Below are 6,606 nucleotides of genomic sequence, written 5' to 3' on the forward strand. Positions count from 1 at the left end.
ACAACTTACAGTATTCAGCATTCAATAATGACTATAATTCTCAACAAATTAGGAATGTAAGCACACATTCTCAATATGATAAAAAGCATTTACAAAAAAATCTACAGGTAACATTATTAAGCATCAAATGCTAAATACTTTTCCCTCTGAATTTAGGAAAATGAAGATGTCCATTAATACTTTCAGAACTTCTAAGTATTTTTACTAGAGTTCCTAGTCAGTGCAATAAAATAAGATGAAGAGTTCCTAGTCAGTGCAATAAAATAAGATAAAGAAACTTTGTGCATAGCAATCTGGAAATGAAGAATAAAACCACCTGATAATATAACTGTGAATGTAGGAAAAAACAGCCTAAAATCTCACCCATCTCTAGAACCAAGTAAAGTTAACAAAGTAGCTGATATATAGGCTCTATATACAAAAGTCTATTTTGTTCATAACTACTAGTATTAATCAGTTGGAAAAATAAAGAATAATTCTAATTCAATGGAATAAAAAAGTCATTTTCTTAGGAATAAATTTTACAGAAGACACAGACAACTTCTACACCTCAAACTATAAACTTTGCAGAGATAAATTAAAGAAGACCTAAATATGGGGAACACATGTATACCTGTGGCGGATTCATTTTGATATTTGGCAAAACTAATACAATTATGTACAGTTTAAAAATAAAATTAAAAAAAAATAAAGAAGACCTAAATAAACTGAGTAATATACCATATTCATGTATTGGAAGATTATAAATGTAAGCTGTCATTTCTCCTTAAATTGATCTCTAATGTAAAAGTCTAGCAGGTTATTTGTATAAAAATTGACATCATTGTTTTAAAATTTATATAAAAATGCAAAGAACCTAGAACAGCCTAGAAACAATCTTAAAAACAAGAATGTGTAAAGCTTAGAGAATGGAGTCATATTGATGGAGAGAGAAATAGACAAACTGTAGAGAGCTGAGAGTCTGGAAACAGATTGTTTCATATAACATCATCTGATAGCAATGTTTTTATATGAAACATTTATATGAATGTAGCAAAGATTACATTCAAATTCAGTGGCGGGGGCGAGGGGGAGAGTATTAACAGTCTTTTTGACAAGTCAAATATATTATAGACAAAGTAAACCTTGACTCCTGACTCATAATCAGATTAATTTATTGCAGAGACACAAACATAAAGGTAAAACAATAAATGTTGTAGAGAAAAAAGGATAATTTCTTTATGACTTTCAGATATGCAGTGATTCTTAAATAAGAAAGAAAAAGTCTAATTAAACATAAAAGGAAAGATTGATGAATTTGGCCTACTCTTTGTGACCCTATGGACTGCAGCCCACCAGGCTCCTCTGTCCATGGGATTTTCCAGGCAAGAATACTGGAGTGGTTGCCATTTCCTACTCCAGGGGATCTTTCCGTCCCAGAGATCCAACTCTTCCTTCTATGTCTCCTGCATTGGCAGGTGGATTCTTTACCACTAAGCCACCTAAAAAGGCCCATAGCAATTAAAAACTGCTTACCAAAATAAACATCAAGAGAATAAATAATAATTCCCTTTTGACTGGCCTTAAAGTTCGGTTTTATCTGGCAACCCTAAACTGCCCCATACTAGGTGGACACCGGGAACATTCTATGGAAGGTTATAAAGCTTTCAGAATTGTTTGTTTACTTGTTTATTTTTTAAAAGTAGTGATTGTGAAAAGATTCCACTTGAAGGACGTCAGATACCAAAAGAGTAAGAAAGGCCATTATTTAAGTCAAATCATTAAATATGAATTTGTAAATGGGGCTTGAGAAAGGTATAAATTGACATTAAATAATTCTGGAAATTCTGATTCCTTTAGCATCACTTTTCAAATAATATAGGGCTTCCCTGGTGGCTCAGAGGTTAAAGCATCTGCCTGCAATGTGGGAGACCTGGGTTCAATCCCTGGTCGGAAAGATCCCCTGGAGAAGGAAATGGCAACCCACTCCAGTATTCTTGCCTGGAGAATCCCATGGACAGAGCAGCCTGGTAGGCTGCAGTCCATGGGGTCGCAAAGAGTCGGACACGACTGAGAGACTTCACTTTCATTTTCACGTAATAACAGTCAGTCAGTTCAGTCCCTCAGTCGTGCCTCAGTCATGTCCGACTCTTTGTGGCCCCGTGGACTGCAGCATGGCCTCCCTGTCCATCACCAACTCCTGGAGTTTACTCAAACTCATATCCGTTGAGTCGGTGATGCCATCCAACCATCTCATCCTCTGTCGTCCTCTTCTTCTCCCGCCTTCAATGTTTCCCAGCATCATGGTCTTTTCAAATGAGGCAGCTCTTCGCATCAGGTGGCCAGAGTACTGGAGTTTCAGCTTCAACATCAGTCCTTCCAATGAACACCCAGGACTGATCTCCTTTAGGATGGACTGGTTGGATCTCCTTGCAGTCCAAGGGAGCTTATGAAAACAGTAAATCAGATAATTTTAAATATAAATGAAATATGCAAAGCCATGTTAAAATGTATTTGTAATTTTTAGAAAGACATGACTTCTTGTATCAGACTTAAGCACCTGGCATTAGAATCATCTAACACAGCATGCACTAAACATTCACTAGTTACCTATTTGACAGAGAACCACAAAGACGGTCTCAGGACCCACTAAAGATAACAAAACCCGACGACTAGTCTGGGCTACTATGTGTAGCCTGTGTTCTGCAAATGCATACACCCTTATACCGTAAGACGAATGGATGTGAAAATAAAAAGGAATTGGAAAAAAGTTTTCCTCATCAGACAATGAAGATTATACGAAGAATAGAAATTTCTATATTGCAAAGCTTCTTTGTAGCATTTCAGACTTGAAATTTGCATGCTTGTACAAGTGGACAACAAATAGTTCTCTGTAAGTGTATGTGTGTGTCTGCATGTGTGCATATAGAAAGCTAGAGCAAGTCATTATTTACATCAATAATCAAGTCACATTTGTTTCAGCTTGTTTGTTTTGCATTAGTTAAGAACATGGCCTCTAGATTCTGAGCTGCCTAGTTTGATTCAGAGTTACACCATTTAATATGGATGACTGAGTTATTTTTATTAACCTCTTTGATTCTGTTTCCTTGTCCATGTAACATGGCTGATCAAACTCTACCTTATACATAATAAGGTATAATGTCGATAATTAATGGGAGGGTCAATGTAAAGTATTTGAGTTCTAAGACAAATTAAATGTTCAAAACATGTTTGATATTATTGTTTACCAAATATTAATGAAATCATTTTATAAGCTTAGGGAAAAAAGAATCTTTGTAAAAGAAGTTAAGCAGATTTGAATGCATAAAACTTAACATTCTATCAAAAAGAAGAAGCCCATGGTATTAAAAGACATTCTAAGAAAATATACAAGTTGGAATCAGTTATGCCAGACCAGATTAAATGTATTTATTGTGCTCACAGTGGAGGAGATGCTGAATTCCTCATTTTAAATAAAACTGTCAGCAGCTGTGATTAGATCCTTTCCGCCTCAGCTTTCTAACAGGTGATAAAAAAGATCTGATACTATTATTCTAACACACACTGAACAATACATAAAAGAAATTATGAGGTCTTCAAGGCAGGAGAGTGAGCCTTCATGCTTTTGTCCTTGTGCAGAATTCCAAAGTGTGTTTGATGGACAAACATTTCCTCCCCTTCTTGTAGGTGAGACATGGATGACTCCCTTCCTGGATATCAAGTAAAGGAAGCACCAAGAAATTTACTTAAAAACATAGGGATTCATGAAAGGAGGGGAGACTGATCTGTCATCTCTCTGTTTGGAAACTTTTGATAAATTCTATTTCTTTCAAATTGGTTCATGGTCATGTGTATTACTTGATATAGTAACAAAACATTTTATTTTGAATGTAGTGAAAAGTTAATGGAACCTTAACAGCAAATGCTTTATTGTAGCTATTACCATCTGCCACATTTGCTGTCCACAGAGCAATACCTCATTATTCAGAAATGAATATTGAGCAGCAGTTAAATTGATCTATAATTTCTTGTGATATAATATGTATGCAAATATGAATGAATAGAAAAAACAGATAAATAATTCAAAAATGCATACTTGATGAATTGTATGTCAAGGATGGCCTATTGATATGCATTTAAAATGATTTAAACATAAAATGGTTTTTCTCAGTTGGCTAGTAATCCTTCACATTCTCCAAAAACCAAGTGAAAAACATCTCAAAATACTATAGGTGCTCAAATGTTTTTCTCCTATAAGAAATTTTAAAATATTTTGATGATAGAATTTAAATGAGTGTATTACTATAGAAATGTACCATTAAGGACATTTAGAAATATTCAGTTTCAGTGAGTTATTTTTCAACTGCTAACCTAAGGAAATGCAAGATTCTTTCAGGGAATAAAAATGTTGCCCTGAGCACTTATATCAGAAGAGGTATCAAGGACTGGAAAGGATCCACAAAGGAAAGGAAGAAGCCACTGACCATGTCATCTTTGCAGTTCTGTCCAGAACCTACCTTCTGCTCTGTCCAGAGCATACCTTCTGTATGCTCATTTTGGAAACAGGAGTGCTTCGCCCCGGTACTTGTGCTTTTTCCTTGTGTTTTTCAGGCAGTATGCCTCTACCTGTAGCTGTGGGCCCTACTGAAATCCAGGAAATGATGGGTAGGTTTGTTATGCCACCCTAGGACAGAGGAGCCTGGTGGGCTACAGTCCATGGGGTTACAAAGAGTCAGACTTGACAGAAGCAACTGAGCGCGCGCGCACATACACACACACACACACACACACACACACACACACACTGGAGTGGAATTCTCCACAGGCCTAGTTCCTAACTTAAACTCCCTGTAAGAGAAAATATCTGGGATAGCTTTAGCCCCATTATGATGACTCACTCATTTATCTCCCTGTAACTTTAACCTGAACTCATTATCCAATGGCCCTATGAACTTATGACCTTTGTCCTTCAAAGATTCAGGAAATTTTTTGCTTAGGAAAACTATAGCTTTCAGTGCCTTTTGCAAACTCAGCTATAAATTCTGATATCTAATTTACACGAAACTCACCTTAATACGCATATATGAGAACAAGTAGGAAATATTGATGAATATGTTCTAAGCAAATTTTCACAGTATCACATGAATATTTAATCAATGTTTTGCCTCTGAGAAGATTGAACTGAATGATCCACTATATAATAGATCTATGTTATTTTTTCTTTAGTCTTTTCTGATTAATTTTTCCAAATTTGACATTATGAGCAGCCAGAAAATTCCCAATGTCAGTGATGCGATATCTTGCTTTATGTATTTCTCTTACAATTACTTGTCATTATCTCTTTATTATGCCTTCAAAAACATTGTAAATACTTGCCCGATGTTCTTTGCAGAGCTGTTTTAACTTCCTTGTTCCTCCAGCTGTAGATGAGAGGATTCCGCCTGGGAATGACTACACTGTACAGCACGGAGAAGACCAGCTCCAGAGAGGATCCTGAGGTTGGCGTGAAATAACGGAGAAAACCTGAAGCATAGAACAAGATTACTGTGGTGAGGTGGGAGGAGCACATAGAAAAAGCTTTGCTTCTGCCAGAGGTAGAGGTGATGCTCAAGATGCTGGAGACTATGCAGGCGTAAGAGAAGAAGATTGAGAGGGACGTTACAAGGCCATGTGGGATGAGGGACCAGAACATTACAATGAGGTTGGTGGAAACATCTGAGCAAGAGAGAAGGAAGAGCGAGGGCAGTTCACAACTATAGTGTGGAATGATATGGGTATCACAGAAGCCCATTTTCGCTGCCAGAGGGACATTGATGAGTGTGTTCAGAATGCCCAGGCTCCATGAACCCCACACAAGCAGTACATACCGCTGTTTACTCACCACCTGGCTGTAGAGTAGTGGTTGGCAGATGGCAACATAGCAGTCATAGGCCATGACTGAGAGTAGATAGGCTTCAGTCCCTGCAGTGATAAACACAAGAAAACCCGAGCCAGACAGCTCTCTACTGAGATGGTTTTCTTTTTAGAAAGGAGGTTTTCCAACATCTTTGGCACAGTAACAGAAGAAAAACAGAGGTCTAAGGAGAGGTGACTCAGGAAGTAGTACATGGGGGTGTGAAGGTGAGAATCAGCCCTGATTACCAGTATCATTGTCATGTTTCCTGTCGAGGTCAGGAGGTAAACCAGCAGGAACAGCACAAAGAGCAGAGCCTGGATATGCGGATCACTAGACAGCCCAAGGAGGATAAATGCCATCATGGTGCTGTGGTTTCCCAAGGCCATTTACAGAGACTTGTCCCTAAATGTGATAAAGAAAAGCATGACAGTGAACTTTCTACTATCCTCCTCCAAGCAATTTTCATACTGCACTGATTGTCTTTTAATATCACAAGCATTCAGGAAATATGACTTCAACTTGGGTCAAGTTTTGTGTCAGTCTCATGGAACATAGAGAATGAGATTCATTGCTAATTTTTTAAAAGGCAGTAGTTCAAAAAAGAATATAAAAATAAAGGTAAATAATTGAAACACAGTGTGATTAACTGCAATGGGAACTCTGTGATTTAGAGAAAAGTTGGTGATATCATCTAATTTAAGGTAATGGAACACAATTGTTAAGGATAAGTA

General features: G+C 37.1%; 1 pseudogene; it reads right to left on the reverse strand.

The window, feature by feature from the left end:
* Positions 1-5,332: 5,332 nt before the first annotated feature.
* LOC147371706 (olfactory receptor 8S1-like) lies at positions 5,333-6,297 on the reverse strand (annotated as a pseudogene).
* Between the last annotated feature and the right edge of the window lie 309 nt (positions 6,298-6,606).

The sequence above is a fragment of the Bos grunniens genome, chromosome 5 (genome assembly GCF_055505025.1).
Source record: "Bos grunniens cultivar Pamir isolate PY7600 chromosome 5, Bosgru_T2T1.0, whole genome shotgun sequence".
NCBI classification, from domain to species: Eukaryota; Metazoa; Chordata; class Mammalia; order Artiodactyla; family Bovidae; genus Bos; species Bos grunniens.